Source organism: Leptinotarsa decemlineata, unplaced genomic scaffold (genome assembly GCF_025532065.1).
Source record: "Leptinotarsa decemlineata unplaced genomic scaffold, Ldec_3_MD MMD2_tig00026358_RagTag_RagTag, whole genome shotgun sequence".
NCBI lineage: Eukaryota > Metazoa > Arthropoda > Insecta > Coleoptera > Chrysomelidae > Leptinotarsa > Leptinotarsa decemlineata.
In genome coordinates, this window is record NW_027412703.1 from 9,245,216 (window position 1) to 9,262,836 (window position 17,621).

The 17,621-nt window shown below is 34.1% G+C and overlaps 1 protein-coding gene across 3 annotated transcripts in view; it reads right to left on the minus strand.

Moving 5' to 3' along the window:
• LOC111508777 (uncharacterized) overlaps window positions 1–17,621 on the minus strand; it is a 272,401-nt gene that overhangs the window by 107,638 nt on the left and 147,142 nt on the right. For 2 of the 3 annotated variants that reach the window (XM_074184796.1, XM_074184794.1), the window contains exon 2: window positions 1,322–1,370. The gene's annotated coding sequence lies outside the window, so the exon portion shown is untranslated. Of the gene's footprint in view, window positions 1–1,321; window positions 1,371–7,799; window positions 9,351–17,621 lie in introns of those variants that run through there. The other variant, XR_012467936.1, reaches the window with a different exon arrangement.

The window sequence follows — 17,621 nt, forward strand, 5'->3', positions numbered from 1 at the left end:
CTTCGCAAATCTACTGCACTCCATTTTGAGATTAATGGACTTCTACTAGAGGTTAATTCCGTATACTTTCACTTTTTGTTCATATATTTCAATGAGACTATATGAGTTCAATTTCAGTATTGCCAGTATTCTAAGCCATTAATTTATAATCATTTTGGGTATAGACTAACACATTCCAAAATGTGAAATTGCTAATGTCATCATTTCACTCATCTCACTAGGTATAAAAAATTGAAATGAAATCCTTACGATTCTTCTCTGATATCATATTTCTTCAAATAGTGGAAATATAAAAATGTGTTTCTTTTTGACTCATTTCAGGCAAACTGGTTGGAGTTCAATACGATCAAATTGAAAGGGACATATTTTTGAGAAAAGCAATAAATTTCAAAAATTAACAAACAAAGATATGTAGATTATGCAAAGAAGTAACTTTCAGATACATTCAACTCATACAATTTAATGATTGCTTGATTTTCTGGAACGATTTAGTAAACTATTGTGATTTCAGTGCATTTGATATGAATATTTATTTTGTTGAAACTGATATTGATACCTCATTGTGGTAATGATACATCGAATATCTATAGATCTATCTAGATTATCATTTCCATTATAATTTTCCAGTCCAATTTTGCATTTTCTAAAAATAATTTCAATATTTATTACTCATTCTCCTATTGCATAATTCAAGTCACTCTCTATTTCTTTGCGTTTATGATATCCTCTTACATAGACCCGAATTTGAATATCCCTTGTATATCATTAGTTAAATATTGATGACTGTCATTGACAACATTCAATATTCCTCACAGACTATTAAATATTCACCAAAGATATGAAACCGAAAGATTTGCGTCTAGAAATTTCTAGAACCTCAGGCAGACTGAAGGCTTTTTGGAAAATTCTGGAACATTCTGGATCATCATGGATTGCATTCGAATGCAGGTCTCAAATGTTTTTTATCAATTTCGTATACTTTTGCGAAGAATAAAAACCCAAAGTCTTTTGAGTTTTTATTCTTCGCAAATCTACTGCACTCCACTTTGAGATATAATGGGCTTCTACCAGAGATTAATTCCGAATACTTTCACTTTTTGTTCAATGTCAGTATTGCCAGTGTTCTAAGCCATTAATTTATAATCATTTTGGGTATAGACTAACACATTCCAAAATGTGAAATTGCTAATGTCATCATTTCACTCATCTCAATAGGTATGAAAAATTGAAATGAAATCCTTACTATTCTTCTCTGATATCATATTCCTTCAAATAGTGGAAATATAAAAATGTGTTTTTTGATGAAAATTAGAGTACTCACCGTCAGACAGAAGAGGTGTCCAACCCCCACTCCTAGAAGTTGTGAGGATCTGAAAAAATAATGGAATTTATTGATAAAATATATAGAGGTGATATGAAATAATGGACGATATAACGATATTCAGCATGACTTCATATAAAATATATTCTGGTTGATGTCTACTCAGTAAGTTTTAAGATATGGAACTTCTCAGTTCATTTCCGTATCGACGTTTTTGAATCGCTGAAATACTTTTCAATGCAGTTTTGACTTTATTACATGGCAAGATATCAGCTACTATCTGTTTTACGGTGTTTGCATCTGACATCTGATTACAGATTTTAGGAAGGCATACCCTTTCTCAATGGCCTGCTACGTCTCCCGACCTAACTACTCCCGATTTCTCTAGCAGCTCTTTCATGAATTGAATATGAAATCTATAAGCTCTGTTTTTCTGATATCGATATTTTGCAACATTGAGTACCGGGAAAGTTTTGAGCAATCGGTAGCACCAGTATGCTGAAAAGTATTCGATCAATTTGAAAATAGAATGTCATGTACCTGTTCAAACATCAAATGTTCTTCATCATACTATTCGTTAGCAAAAATAGTGTTTTGGTTTGAATTGTTGACTCCTTAAAGTGAGGTACAGCAAGCGCCAAACATGATGGCGAGCTCGCCCCCATGTGCACAAACTCATTTTTAATGTAACCTCCACTACAGCTCTTGCAAGACATACAAATGCTCTGTTCAGAAGGGTATCACTACCTGTCCTCCAATGCTGTTGGCGTTTGGCATTGTCTGAATAATTTGTGTTGTTGCTGAAAAAATTTCATCGCCCGATAAAAAACCAGTCATCAAGAACCACTGAAATAATTTTCAGTGCTCAATTATTTTCAAAGTGTTGAATGTGAGTTGGATACGTTATCAAATGTGGGAAATAAAACATTCTCGATTCCGGTAACATTGAAATAATTTAATAAATAACTATTACAACACAAATCTCTATCATGTATTATGTATTTGAATAAGAACCATTGAAAACGTGATCAAAGAAAAGGATCAATTGATTTCTGCAAATAACGGAGAAGTGAAATTTTCCACCTCAGGAAAAAAGCGGCCTAGAAGAGCACCAGTAACTGATATTCCCGAGTATGGATATTCCAATATTACAGTAAAAACGTTCCAACACAAAACACAAGTATTTACAAAAAATCAATCGTTTTCGTAGCCAATCAATTGTGATTCTTATTGAAACATACTTTCATGGTGGACATACATTTTCCGAGAACTGGCAAATTAATCAATCGAAAGGTTATTTAAAAATATTGCGGAGGGATTAAGACTCATTATTGTATGCAGAAGTTGACATGAGGTTTATACCTAATCATCAGCTTATGTTTGAATCAGGCACAACATCAGGAGATTTTCATTCCGAAATGAATTCTGAAAAGTATGGTAAATGGTTACAAGAAAGGTAAATCCCAAATTCACCTGTGAATTCGGTAGTCGTGACCAATATTGCTTTATACCGTAATATTCAAATTGATACAGTCCCCAACACAAATTCTGGGAAGGTTGATATGGTGAAGTGGCTGCACGAAAAAGTATTATCTTCACCCCTAACATCCTCAAACCCGAATTATATTAGTTGATCAAGGTGAATGAAAAGCATCATATTAGATATAAATTTGACGAGGTTCTACTTGAACACAGACATAACGTTTTGCGACTTACATCCTACCATCTGGAATTGAATCTCATTGGACTCATTTGGGCTATTATGAATAAACTTGTCCCAAAAGAATCTAACTTTTAAGATGGAAGATGTGAGATAAGTGGCGGAGCACGAGTTTGATCAACTCATTTCAAAGGAATGGCAAAAGCGTTGCCAATATGTAGTTGATATAGAGCGGATATATTGGGAAAATGAAACATTCACAAACCTTCAAACAGAGGTAAATCCAGTGAGTATAAATTTGAATGACGATAGCAGCACGAGCAGCAGTGTTGTTGAAGAAAATTTGTATTCAGATAGTGACTGAATGAAGTTTATTTTTTGATAAGAGTATAAATGAACTGTATTACTACCTATAATACTGAATGAAATATGAAAATGAATTACCCTAATTGAAACTAATTATAGGTTCGGTACTGGAGGGCAGGGGCTTATCGTAATCCAATAATAGTTCAGTTTGGAGGGTCTATACCTGTGCGATCGCTCGCCATCAGCCGTGGCGTGTGCTGTACTTTTATTAGGAGATTTTCACTGAAGAGTTTACGAAACCGCAACGCGTGTTTCGTTTAACAATAGCTTCTTCAGGCGTATTCTTGCTATCTAAATTCTATCGAGTTTTGTACTTGTGTTTTGTTTAGGTAAGTTGAAGTCAGTATTTCTGTATACGAAATGTTAAGCATTCAATTTGTGAATTAGATCCATGTTCATAGTTGATTTATGTTAACTTTGTAGCTGATTTCAGATAGAGACTTGGAGATTATTTCACTCTATTCAGTCGTTAGAGATTTCATTACTGAATAAACACAGATAATTTGATTCGACATTGTACAACCAGTTTGATATTGAGAGGAGTGATTTGTTGAAATCAAAAAGATCAAAAGGTTAACACGATCAGAATCTTAACTTTAGAATATCAAAATATTCCAAGTTGTATCAGAATTTTTTATCTGGATTACATACAACAATCTTCGATAATAGTTGTCATTTACGTTCAAGAATGTGAAGAAATTATATTCATTCAATTCAAAAAACTGTGACGTAACCGAACCCTACGAAGATAATTTAACGATAATATATTTAGCATGGATTGCCTAAGCATTGTTAATTATTGATTGTTAATGACAAAATTAGAATACGTTCTCGTCAGATAAATTGACCAATGCTACAATATGCAAATTTGCTGAATTTCTGATGACCTCGACCTTTTTATCCCAGGATAAGACTTTTACATAATTTTACGATATGATAAATTTATTTTTCGCTATTCAACATATTAACATATTATCGACGAAAAACAACAAAACTTTACTATCAGTTCAAGTAATTAAATCAGAACGAGAAATTTGCATGAAATTTTGTGTTCAGTATCCAGTTGTCAGTGGCGAAACCTCAAGGACAAACCACTTTCGTTGATGAATATATATTTGAAATGGTACTGTGGCAAGACGGGAAAAAAATATTGATTCAAAATTATGTTGAATATCTACAGAATCTTTAATATCATGAAAATGTGATCAAGTATTGGAAATAGATTTGAAATTCAAATAAAGTTTCTGGATCCTTTGAAAATTAATGTATACACTGGTTCCTGTTAAATTTTCTGCAAATTGTTTTGAAATCTGTTAAACGTAATTAGATAATAAGTTACAGATCAGTTTTGTGATATATTTTTATCATGAGTGTAGAACAGATCGTACCAGGGTAACATTTTAGCAGCTTGGAATACGATGCCTTTATCTGAATACTTGCACATCATACTCATAAGTGTAGACTTTTGATTTCAAGAAAAAGTCGGCATAATTTTTGGATGTCGAAGAGTCTCCTGATCAGAAATAGGTTTCATTACGTCTAACATTTTGGGCTCAAGCGTGTTTGAAATATTGTCGCTATCTTGGATTGGATAATGATTGCATGGGTTTGAAGTTCATTTTTTGAATCTACTCAGGATAAATTCTGCAAAATGAGCTATTGAACCATTGATGAATATGCCAACTTGTCCCAGATATTTGTGGAATTGGCCGCGATGGTAGTGCGCTCGACTCACGATCGGAAGGCAGTGGATTCGATTCCCGCCTCGACCAGATATTTTTCTCGATATAATTTATTTGGTTGCAGCTGGGATGATTCTGCAACCGTGTTAGGAATCACACGTTGAAAGGTAAGACCTCGTTAGTCCTTAGCTCGCACATGTTTCTCATCTTCTGAGAGTTGTCGTTCGTATGGTGGCGACAGCTGATTAACGGACAAACAAATTTTAAACAGATTTTAAACAGATTTCTCAAACAACCTTCAGCATTACTTGTGACACTTTTCCATCATTTCTACAATAATTGGATTTGTCGTTTTTTAAAAGGACAGAACACAAGCACTACAGGAAAATCTTTAAAGCGCTCTTAGAGCGGTGCCTGTGCGAAAGTAGTTCTTCACATTGGATTTGAACCGCTGGAGATTGAATGCATTTGAAAAGACGTTCTCAGGAAGTTTATTTCACATAAACGCCGTTCTCCAAATGGAAAAGTTCCTAAAGAGTGAAGTTCGAGGTGTACTGAGTTGAAACTCAAAACGATGAGCAGTCACAGTCCGTCGCGTATTTCTGATATGTACCACTCTTGGTGAATGAAATGTGCCAAGTCACTTGAATAATTTCCATGAAAGTATCTATAGAAGAGAGACAAATCTCCAACCTTCCTTCGATGTTCCAGATTATCAAGGTTGCAAGTGATGTTCGCGTCTCCATTATTTTCTACACCACTAATTTTTTTAGTATCTTTTATATTTTTCATTTCTCATTTTACTAACATCACTCAAAACATACAGAATGGATGAATTTTTTAATAAATAAAAAAAATATTTTCTATCAATGTTTCATTTGACGCAATTTACTAACTGATCAATGTTCAAATAATCTTTATTAAAATCAGTAACACTTTTATGGCATTATTCTTTTCACTTTGGAATATTGTCATTGCAATGTTATAAAACAGTGTTGTTCATTTCCGTTTCATGACGTTTTATTCTCACGACTGTAAACAGTGTTTCATTATGTATGTTATCAATTGTTGTTTCATTTCAATTTAATTACTCATACATTTCTCAATATTTATTTCTTTTCCCTAGTTTCTCATGTTTCTAGAAAAGAGAAGTGAGTACTTTTTTCAATTATATCATTTTTATTTCCAATATTATTTCTTCAAGTTTCTATAATTGCTTCTTCATTTTATTTGGTATCGTTGATTTACATATATTTTGTTTACGTTTCAGTTTTTGTAACAGATCTATAGTATATCTATAATTTCTCGTCATGGGAAGATGACCTATGCTGATTCATCAATTTTGACACAGCCCACTTTCATCAAAAAAGTTCTTATAATATTCACTTTTTGAGCAGAAATTATTGAGAAATAACATGATTATTTGAAGCCAATGGATTTCAATTAGTAATGAGCTTTTTTTGAAGAGACTTTGAATTTTCAAGAATATTGAAATTGATATCATTGAGATAAAAACATCAATACTGAAGAAATACTGAAAATATCGTATTAAACTTTATGGATACTTATCACAACCACTGAAGCACTACTGAAATATTTCAAGTAAAAATAGATAGATTACATTTTCACTTCGAGATTATATTCATATTTTGAATTCATATATTAGTTGATAAACAATTTCTGTGGAAAACTGATTATGCCTCAAGTATAAGTACATCATCTAAATGGTGAACACTTGTATACTGTACAATTGTACAAGTTCTTTTCGGAACTTCTGTATTTTACGTTCAACAGGAAGCAAGAGCTTTTTTATTTTTCTATTGTTCAAAGTCTGATCAACTTGTTTATTCAAAAGTCTATATAATTTTGTGGCAGATCTGTACCAACAAAATCATTATTTCACAATCAATCAGCAAACAAGTGGATTTTGGAAATTATTTATTTCCAAAAATTTAAAAGGACTGATCATAACTCAAAATCTTTATGTGTTTCGCAGTGAATCAAAATACGTATTTAGTGAGTGTGAATGGTAGGTGTGTAGAAGAAAGCGAAATAAGTTTCCAATCATATTTCTGGATTCAATAAATCCTTTTTATAGCTTTATTATATTATTAAGTTACCATTAGATAATAACATTATAACCTGACGTTAGTGATTTTCGAGATTTAGATAGTTCAATAATGAAGGAAAGTAATAAGTTTTTTGGTTCTATATGATCAAACAAAACCTATTCGAATGCTGCGAAATGTTCAAATTTGGAGAATGTTGAGGCCAACAAGTGAAATAAGTATCAAGAAAAGTAAGGCTAACAGGAATTTACAATTGTATACCTGTAAATTCATGGGAATGAAACAAGTATTGCCAGTTGAAATGTTTTATATTGATTTAAATTGTGTGAATTTTATCATTTTGGAAATTTAGAACAAGTTCGGAATAACATGTTCAAGAGAGATAAGCAGAAACAAGGTATTACTGGTTTTACTGTTCAGACACTACTTGTTCTGAAAGTATATATTATTTTGTTTATTCTCATGAAATGCTAACGATAACCCATGCAAGATATTTTTGTCTATACCTATATGATATTAATTATTTTCAGTTAACTATTCTAGTGATCCAGTGACTTATTTCCAAAAAGTTTGGTTGAGTAACATGATAATTATTCACAGAAAATCGAATATTTTTCCCAGCAGTATTTCGAATTCAATAAATTCTTCTTCTGGGCTCTATAACAATGTTTAACATGTAACAAACTTTCCACAATCCTTACACTGTTATCGTTGTTATGTTGTACGATGTGGCTTTCTGAAGAAATTACTGATGATGTATTATCATCAGATATTCATATCTTAAATATAGAGTGTGTTCAAGCCAAATTGAATAAATTCATTATTTCTGTTTGAAGGTGATTGACAATGTTTCGTGATGAATTTCACTAGTTCGGACTTCCATTGTCTACTATATAAAATGATTTGAAATCCCTGAAACAAGTCAAAAAGAATAATTAAAAAAGAGTAGTTGAAAATAACAATTATATTAAGCAACAATGAACCTGAAATGCAATGATAGTGAAATAACCTACAAGTAAAAATATAATAATTGAATAAATAAAAATTAAAGGAATGCAAAAAGAAATTAATAAAAAAAAAATAATAAAAAAGTGTAGAGATTCCAAGTCACGTTAGTTCACGACGTTTCGATTGTTGGTATCTACAATCGTCTTCGGGTGATGACTGGACTGATTCCTCCGAGAGATGACTATTTTATAGGTCGTTGAAATACTTTCACTTTCTCTACTTTCCATTTTCCGCTTCACTGATTCCGTGAGAGATGACCGTTTTGGCGGGAGTTGGTCATTTTTCGTTTGATGATGGGTTTCCATATGTTTCGTATATCTACGCTGGCCTGGCTGAATACGTTGTTGGACAACATGTATGCGGCTTCCTTGAATTTTCTTCTGAACCAATGTTCCTCTCTGTGCAAGATCTCAGCTTGGGACCACTCGATGTTGTGTTGATGGGTCCAAACATGGTCTGCTATTCCTGATTTGCTGGTTTCTCCTCGCTGTGTGTGCTTCTTGTGCTCGGCAATGCGAACATTCAATGGCCTCTTAGTTTCACCAATATAGGATTTTCCGCACTCCCAGGGTATCCGGTAAATGCAATTTTTGGAATCGCAGTCCGCGTTTGGGGGCCTGGTTTTCGTGAGGCTGCTACGGATAGTGTTACCGGATCTGAAACAGGTTCTAATGTTGTACTTGGAACCAATTCTTCTTATCCTCTCCGATAATCCTCTGATGTAGGGAAGTGCAAGCACTGGTTGTGACGGCTTCTCTTCCTTGGGAGGCTCCTGCTGTCTTTTAGCCAAAGTCTTTTCTACCATCGCTTTGGAGTATCCATTCCGCTGAAGATCATTTTTCATGATGTCTAGTTCCTTCTCGAGACCTTCCTTTGTATTACAGAGCCCAAAAGCACGGTCTAATAGAGTCTTGATGATTCCTCTTTTTGTCGATTGATGGTGGTTGGATTCGTGGTTCAGGTACTGTCCCGTATGAGTGGGTTTTCGGTATACAGATGTTTCCCACTTAGTGTCGGTCCTCTTCACCAAAACGTCTAAGAATGGCAATTCATTGTGGATTTCCTTCTCCATTGTGAAAGTGATGGAAGGTCTCACGCTGTTGATGTGTTTCAGAAAGGCGTCTAATTCAGTATTCCCATGGTTCCATATTATGAAGGTGTCGTCAACATATCTCAACCAGACTCGAGGTTTCTTGTGGGCTACTTCAATGGCCAGAGTTTCAAACCACTCCATATATATGTTGGCTATGACTGGTGAAAGTGGCGCCACTTTCACCACGAATCCAACCACCTGAACCACGAATCCAACCACCATCAATCGACAAAAAGAGGAATCATCAAGACTCTATCAGACCGTGCTTTTGGGCTCTGTAATACAAAGGAAGGTCTCGAGAAGGAACTAGACATCATCAAAAATGATCTTCAGCGGAATGGATACTCCAAAGCGATGGTAGAAAAGACTTTGGCTAAAAGACAGCAGGAGCCTCGCAAGGAAGAGAAGCCGTCACAACCAGTGCTTGCACTTCCCTACATCAGAGGATTATCGGAGAGGATAAGAAGAATTGGTTCCAAGTACAACATTAGAACCTGTTTCAGATCCAGTAACACTATCCGTAGCAGCCTCACGAAAACCAGGCCCCCAAACGCGGACTGCGATTCCAAGAATTGCATTTACCGGATACCCTGGGAGTGCGGAAAATCCTATATTGGTGAAACTAAGAGGCCATTGAATGTTCGCATTGCCGAGCACAAGAAGCACACACAGCGAGGAGAAACCAGCAAATCAGGAATAGCAGACCATGTTTGGACCCATCAACACAACATCGAGTGGTCCCAAGCTGAGATCTTGCACAGAGAGGAACATTGGTTCAGGAGAAAATTTAAGGAAGCCGCATACATGTTGTCCAACAACGTATTCAGCCAGGCCAGCGTAGATATACGAAACATATGGAAACCCATCATCAAACGGAAAATGACCAACTCCCGCCAAAACGGTCATCTCTCACGGAATCAGTGAAGCGGAAAATGGAAAGTAGAGAAAGTGAAAGTATTTCAACGACCTATAAAATAGTCATCTCTCGGAGGAATCAGTCCAGTCATCACCCGAAGACGATTGTAGATACCAACAATCGAAACGTCGTGAACTAACGTGACTTGGAATCTCTACACTTTTTTATTATTTTTTTTTATTAATTTCTTTTTGCATTCCTTTAATTTTTATTTATTCAATTATTATATTTTTACTTGTAGGTTATTTCACTATCATTGCATTTCAGGTTCATTGTTACTTAATATAATTGTTATTTTCAACTACTCTTTTTTAATTATTCTTTTTTACTTGTTTCAGGGATTTCAAATCATTTTATATAGTAGACAACGGAAGTCCGAACTAGTGAAATTCTTCATTATTTCTGTTACAGTACCTATTTTAACATAATCCCGAAACACGTCAAATTTGAATTATAATTTGACATACTCCAACGGAAAACGGCTGCTCCTACCTTCAACCCCCGTTGAATGACAGTTACAACCCCCAATTTTGAAATGGGAAGTATAGGCTTGTGATATATCGTTTGAAAGGTCTCTTCATTCTCTATTCAAAAATGGTACTGCTTTCAAATTTATTGCAAAAATCGGGTGAAATAAATTATAATCATGTGTTTACTGAAATTCGATAAAATACATTCAAAACTTATTGCAATATACTCAAAACTTACTTCATTTTGAGGTACTGATAATAAAAAAGTAAGCAAAAACCATAGCAATGTTCTTTTTGGATGGTATCCTTTGAAAAACTGTAAATAATTTCCGTGGCAAAGTTAGCTCAAAACGCCTTGTCAATTTGTTTTGTATGTTACACCATTAGTTGTCAGTATTTTAATTTGAGTTCAAGGTTTGTTAACTTCAAGTCTGACAAATGGTTAGATTAACGAAAATACATAAAATAACAGTTTAAAAAATGATTGTTTCATGAGGAATTTCCTAATTCACAGCCTAGTCTACAGTTCGTAACGTTTTACATTACATTTTGATTTTGAGTGTATTTTATCTAATTTCGGCAAACACACGATTTCAATTTATTTTGACTTAATTGTTGCAATAAATTCGAAAGCGATAACATTTTTGAATATAAAATAAAGAGACCTTTCGAGAGGTATATCACAAACCTATACTTCCGATTTAAAAAACTGGGGGTGTACCTGTGTACCTATAATTTACATTTTACGTGTTTCGGGATTTTTTTCATATATGTACAGTAACCGAAATAATGGATTTATTCCAGTTGGCTTTTAGTCACTGCATGTTGTTACTTGTCAAAATCAAGAAATATCGTAGTAACAAAAATTCCGGCATCAATAAAATACTATACAAATTACATGACACAAACGAATGGTTTTATTTTTAATTCTGTTAAAGTGATGCCTGGTTCAAAAAACAAGCATTTTTTACGATCGCCAGAAATGCAATACTCAATACGCGTTTTACCAACCAAGTTGGCATATTCAGGAGAAGCAGACGCCACAATGAAGTGTAATTAATATACGGTATCATAGATTTACATCAAGTGTCACTCAATTTCATCGCATATTGAAAAAAAAAGTTAGCGGCTTGTTTTACTACTTTGGCTGTTTAAAATCTGGAAGAAATAACCATAATTTTATCATAATACTGATTAGAAAATGTTTGTCAAATTCCAACAAGGGCTGTCTATCCACATTTCGAAAATTGGATGTAACTAACACAATATTGAATCTGTTCTTAATTTAGCTATCAGTGAACTGTTGAGCTTAATATCAAGAGAAAAGACATCATAGTAGAGAAATTGGACATGAGCATGAATGTGAAATGTTTTATGTATTATGTAATTCCCCCAAATTCATTATGTAGGTGCCACTGATGATATCCTAGTTATAAAAACACTATTTCTTAGATGATGTTTCGCGTTCACTGCCGTTGTTGATTCATTGTTTAGATGTAATAACAATCTCTTGAATACTTCAGAAATGAAAACTGAATCTCATACCACTTCACATAAACAAATATGTCTTGTTACGTAGAAACAGTGAAAGAGAAAGGTAAATTCTTTACTGAACCACTTTGCTTTTACTTTAAATTCTATCGATGAAAGCATGATTTATTTTATGGATACTTTTTATGTAAAGCGTACAATGAACACAACAATTATCAGCGCGGAGAAATTTCGATTTTGCTGCAACCAGGATATAGGATATTAGTTCTCTAATCTGAATTTCTCAATAACACATTATGAGGACTGTTACATATACTTTTCGAATCTTCGAATCCGGTTTCCCGGCGCAATAATAAAATTAGCATACGCACCGCCTTGAACAACAAAAATAAATAAGATTTTTGATATATCATGGTCAGATATCAATACGTTCAATTTCATCTTTTCTTTATCACTGTTATTTGAAAATGATGAAATCTGAATATAAGAGAATATCTCACCTGCGAATATATGTTAATTTTTTTTTAATTCATTCCATTTGGATAGCAATAAAAATTCACTCTCCACGATAACATAGTTTTTTGACATCTTGAGTAGTGAACATGTTCCTAAAACTCAAATATATTTTTGACACACCAACATTGTTTCAAACAAGTCTTCGAGAATACTGACTCGACTTTAAAGCATTTAATCTGCCCTTGTAGGTATTATGTTAATGAGTCTAGACAAACTCCATAATCAACTGTTTATAATGAAGGAAGTATATTGGTTGGGTCTAGTGTACATTCGTTTATGGTTATTCTTCACCAGCATATTTTATAATAAACAAAAGTTTATGAACTTCTCTGAAATGAAACATAAATAAAATCCACAACAATATATTTTTCAACAGAGGAAATCAGTTATGGAATATCATACACTATTTTAATTACTTCTACAGTCAATAGCGATTCAAATTTCATTGGAATAACATACCAATAAGAGATAAAATGTGTAAACATAACTAAACTTTCGTTTTCAAACATCGGAATTCACTACAAAAGTTTCCCTCATATTGTGATAGCTCTTATTCTTGTTTATTTTTTCATATTGTGGAAGAATATATACCCAAAACATCAGTGGTATTGAGTCATCCACAAAAAATTTCTTTCAAAGAATATAAATAACGTGTTTCAGTGCAAAGATTTTTCATATTTTCGATAACCTGTTTAATCTGATTTTTTATTGATTTTAGATATTCATTTCGCTCAAAATCAGTGTCAAAAATTTTTGAAAAGATTTCAAGTCACCAATATTATACTAATGATTTCAAATGATGAATTTCATTAGTTCGTACTACAATTGTCTGATATTATATAAAATAATTTAAAATCCCTGAAAGAGCTAAAAGAGAAGAATTGAAACTGAATAGCTGAAAATAACAATTATAATAAACAAAAAGAAACAGAAATAAAATAAGAGTGAAATAGAATACAAGTAAAAATTGAACAAATGAACAAAAATTAAAATCAAAAAGTTTGAAGATTCCAAGCCAAGTTACTTCACGACGTTTCGATTGTTGGTATCCACAATCGTCTAAGGATGATGACTGGACTGATTTCTCCAAAAGATGAATATTTATGGGTCATTCGAGTACTTTCTCTTCCTCCGCTTTCCTTTTTCCGCTTCACTGGTTCAGTGGGAGATGACCGTTTGGCGGGAGTTGGCCATTTTTCGCTTGATTATGAGTTTCCATATGTTGCGTATCTCTAGCTAGCTTGGCTGAATACATTGTTGGACAACATGTATGTGGCTTCTTTGAATTTCCACCTGAAACATTGTTCCTCTTTGTGTATGATTTCAGCTTGGGACCATTCGCTGTTATGCTGATGGATCCCAACATGCTCTGCTAGTCCTGATTTGCTGGTTTCCCCTCGCTGTGTGTGTTTCTTGTACTCGTCAATGCAAGCATTCAATGGCCTCTTAGTTTGACCAATATAGGATTTTCCGCACTCACAGGGTATCCGGTAAATGCAATTCTTGGAATCGCAGTCCGCGTTTGGTAGCCGGGTTTTCGTGAGGCTGTTACGGATAATGTTTCCGGATATAAAGCATCAATACTCTATAAGACTACTCCAAAGCGATGGTAGAACAGACTTCAGTCAGAAGACAGCATGAGAGTCACACCAATAGGTGGTTCCACTTATGTTTCGCTTGCGTTTACGCAGCTATTGTTATCAAGTACTTTCTGGGTTTTTCTCATGTTGTCTTCAATCGAGGACCGCCTGCCCGGTACTGACGATGCCCAATAGGCTGAAACAGCTGTCTACCGGTGGCTCTTAAATTGAAATCAATATGAGAATGATCAAAGAGTACTTATCTATTTATTTTTTGATTTTCATGGAATTATTTTCCAGCAGCTTGACTGCATTAACCTTTCTAGATTTCATATCATTTTTAGAAACATGTGGATTCGTTTTCCGATGGCATTTCAGGTAAGCTTCCTAAATATCTGTTACTGCAATTGTCGGTTGATTGGTCAAACCACGAACACTGAAATAAAAACTTGTTGACTTGGGTGTCACACCAATAGTTGGTTCCACTTATGTTTCGCTTGCGTTTACGCATATATTTTCATCAAGGACTTTCTTGGTTATATATCTTGGTATATATATATAAAAATATATATATATATATATATATATATATATATATATATATATATATATATATATATATACAGGGTGTCCCTGGACTTCCTCTTTTCCTCTCGGGAATGTATAGATGGGGTCAAAATATCACCAGTACTTCATATAACTTTTTTTCCTAAAATCCTTCGTTACCAAGTAAGGGGCCCTCGAAGTTACAAAATGAAAAATGTTTTTCTTTGATAACTTTTCAAGTGAATATTCAAAATCATCCAAATTTTGGTAATTGACTAAACAAATGAATTCCTTTGATGAGCTTTCATGCAGGAGTCAGTTGTTTTGCTACAAAGTCAGGAACGGACTACCCCCGATGGTCCACACCCCAAAACTTTGAAATGACAGATATTTTTCAATATTTTTCAACAAATTAAGGTTACTTGGACAATTTTATGAATAAAAGTACTCGTGTGGAAAGTCGATCGGAGCAACGAGTCTTGATAAAAATGTAGTTTCACTCGACGACATCAAACCCGCTCGTCCACCATTATTTGAAATGAATAATTATCAAAGCAGAAATAATAATGATAACGTTAATTCAACAACATTTATCCTGAGATGTCTACCATTATTCGAAAATATCAGTTTTTAAGGAAAATGGAAATGATAGGTAAAATGTTCATAACGAATTTTTATAATGCAAACACGTTTAACTAACGAAACTCAAGAGCCTCAAGAGCAAACAGAAATGAAAAATCCGCTACAGAAACTGCTCGATATGACCACCTTCTCTCTCTATACATTTTCTTAGTCTGCGAAGACACCCTCTCTGTACTTGAAATAGCATTCCAGGGTCGTTTCGTATGGCTTCACAATGTAATGTTATTCTATTCAACAATGCATCTCTTGTGTGAATAGGTGTAGCGTAAACAAGGCTTTTTAGATGCCCCCACAGAAAGAAATCCAATGGATTTAAATCCGGAGACCGCGATGGCCATGAATATGGCCCACCTCTACCAATCCATCTATTGTGGAAAATATGGTTCAGATGGTCACGCACAATCAAACTAAAATGAGGAGGAGCGCCATCATGCATAAACCACATATCTCTTCGGGTTTGCAATGGAACATGTTCCAAAAGTCCATTCAAATCGTTCTGAATGAACTCTAAATAACGTTCTCCATTCAATCGGTCCTGTAGAACGAATGGTCCTATAAGATGGTTTCCTATGATACCAGCCCAAACATTCACGTTGAATTTCCGTTGGTGTTTGGTTTGCAATATCCCATGGGGATTTTCTTCGGCCCATATATGGAGATTATGAGAGTTGATAACTCCATCTCTACTGAAACCTGCTTCATCAGTGAATAAAACTCGATTAATAAAAGTCATATCCTCTCTTTGCCTATCCATGAACCAATTGGCATATTCCAGTCGTGCTGGAAAATCTTGAGGTGTCATGGCATGTACCTTCTGGATGTGAAATGGGTGGACCAGTTGTTCCCTAATTATTCTATGAATAGTGGACTTGGATGTATGGAACTGTTCTGATAGATTTCTGATGCTCATTGAAGGATCATCAGCGACGGCTTCCAAAATATTTTCCTCCAATACAACGGTACGTACAGTCCTAGGAGCGCCCTCACCACCTCGTTTTGGCAAAACTGTACCTACAATAATATCGAAATAAAACAACGTGCTCAAGTTAATTATCAATTATTACATACCTGTCTCCCTCAAGCTGCGATCGACACGCTCGAATGTTTCTCTTGACGGTACCGTTCGATTGGGAAAATGCTCGGAATACAGACGACGAGCTTCTGCAGCATTACAGAATGCTCGTCCATAAAATACATGCATATCTGCATATTCATTGAATGTAAACTGTTCGGCCATATCAAAAAAATTCAAAATATCCTATAGAATATTGACAATACAATGATAGTCATATGACAACGCACCACTCAACAAAACAAAATCGCATTCCAGTTTCTCATTTTTTATCAAAACTTTCTAAAAGGTTTTTTTGTCAACATCTGTGAAAGAAATGGAACATAATTATTCCCTGGATATTTTTCACCTGATCATGTGCAGCCGTTTTTGTAGTTCATTCGTTTGCTTTTTATTAGTATAGTAAATATTTTTTCCGATGTGCGTTTTTTTCAGCTGAATTTAGATTCGTGTTAAAGAATTTCTCCCATAAAATTATAATTATCAGTGAAACTCCTCAACAGTTTAGCTGTGACGAAGAATTTGAAACATTCGAATGTTGAGTTTCATGAGATTCAGATAACTGATCAACACGAAACGTGATTATTCCACACGTATTATGTACATACAAAATATGGAATGAATTCGATATTTCATAGTAGAGTAGCTTGTTAGTTTAAAAACACCACGAATCTACAGAACTTGATATTTCTTTTGAAAAAATATCTGCTATCACAATTGTGACTTAAACTTCCATATAGGTACTGTACTTTTTGTTTACGACTTCATTTCAGCATACTTTGTATTATTCCTGTTATAAATGTTGTTGGATTAACATTATCATTATTATTTCTGCTTTGATAATTATTCATTTCAAATAATGGTGGACGAGCGGGTTTGATGTCGTCGAGTAGAACTACATTTTTATCAAGACTCGTTGCTCCGATCGACTTTCCACACGAGTACTTTCATTCATAAAATTGTCCAAGTAACCATATTTTGTTGAAAAATATTGAAAAATATCTGTCATTTCAAAGTTTTGGGGTGTGGACCATCGGGGGTAGTCCGTTCCTGACTTTGTAGCAAAACAACTGACTCCTGCATGAAAGCTCATCGATGGAATTCATTTGTTTAGTCAATTACCAAAATTTGGATGATTTTGAATATTCACTTGAAAAGTTATCAAAGAAAAACATTTTTCATTTTGTAA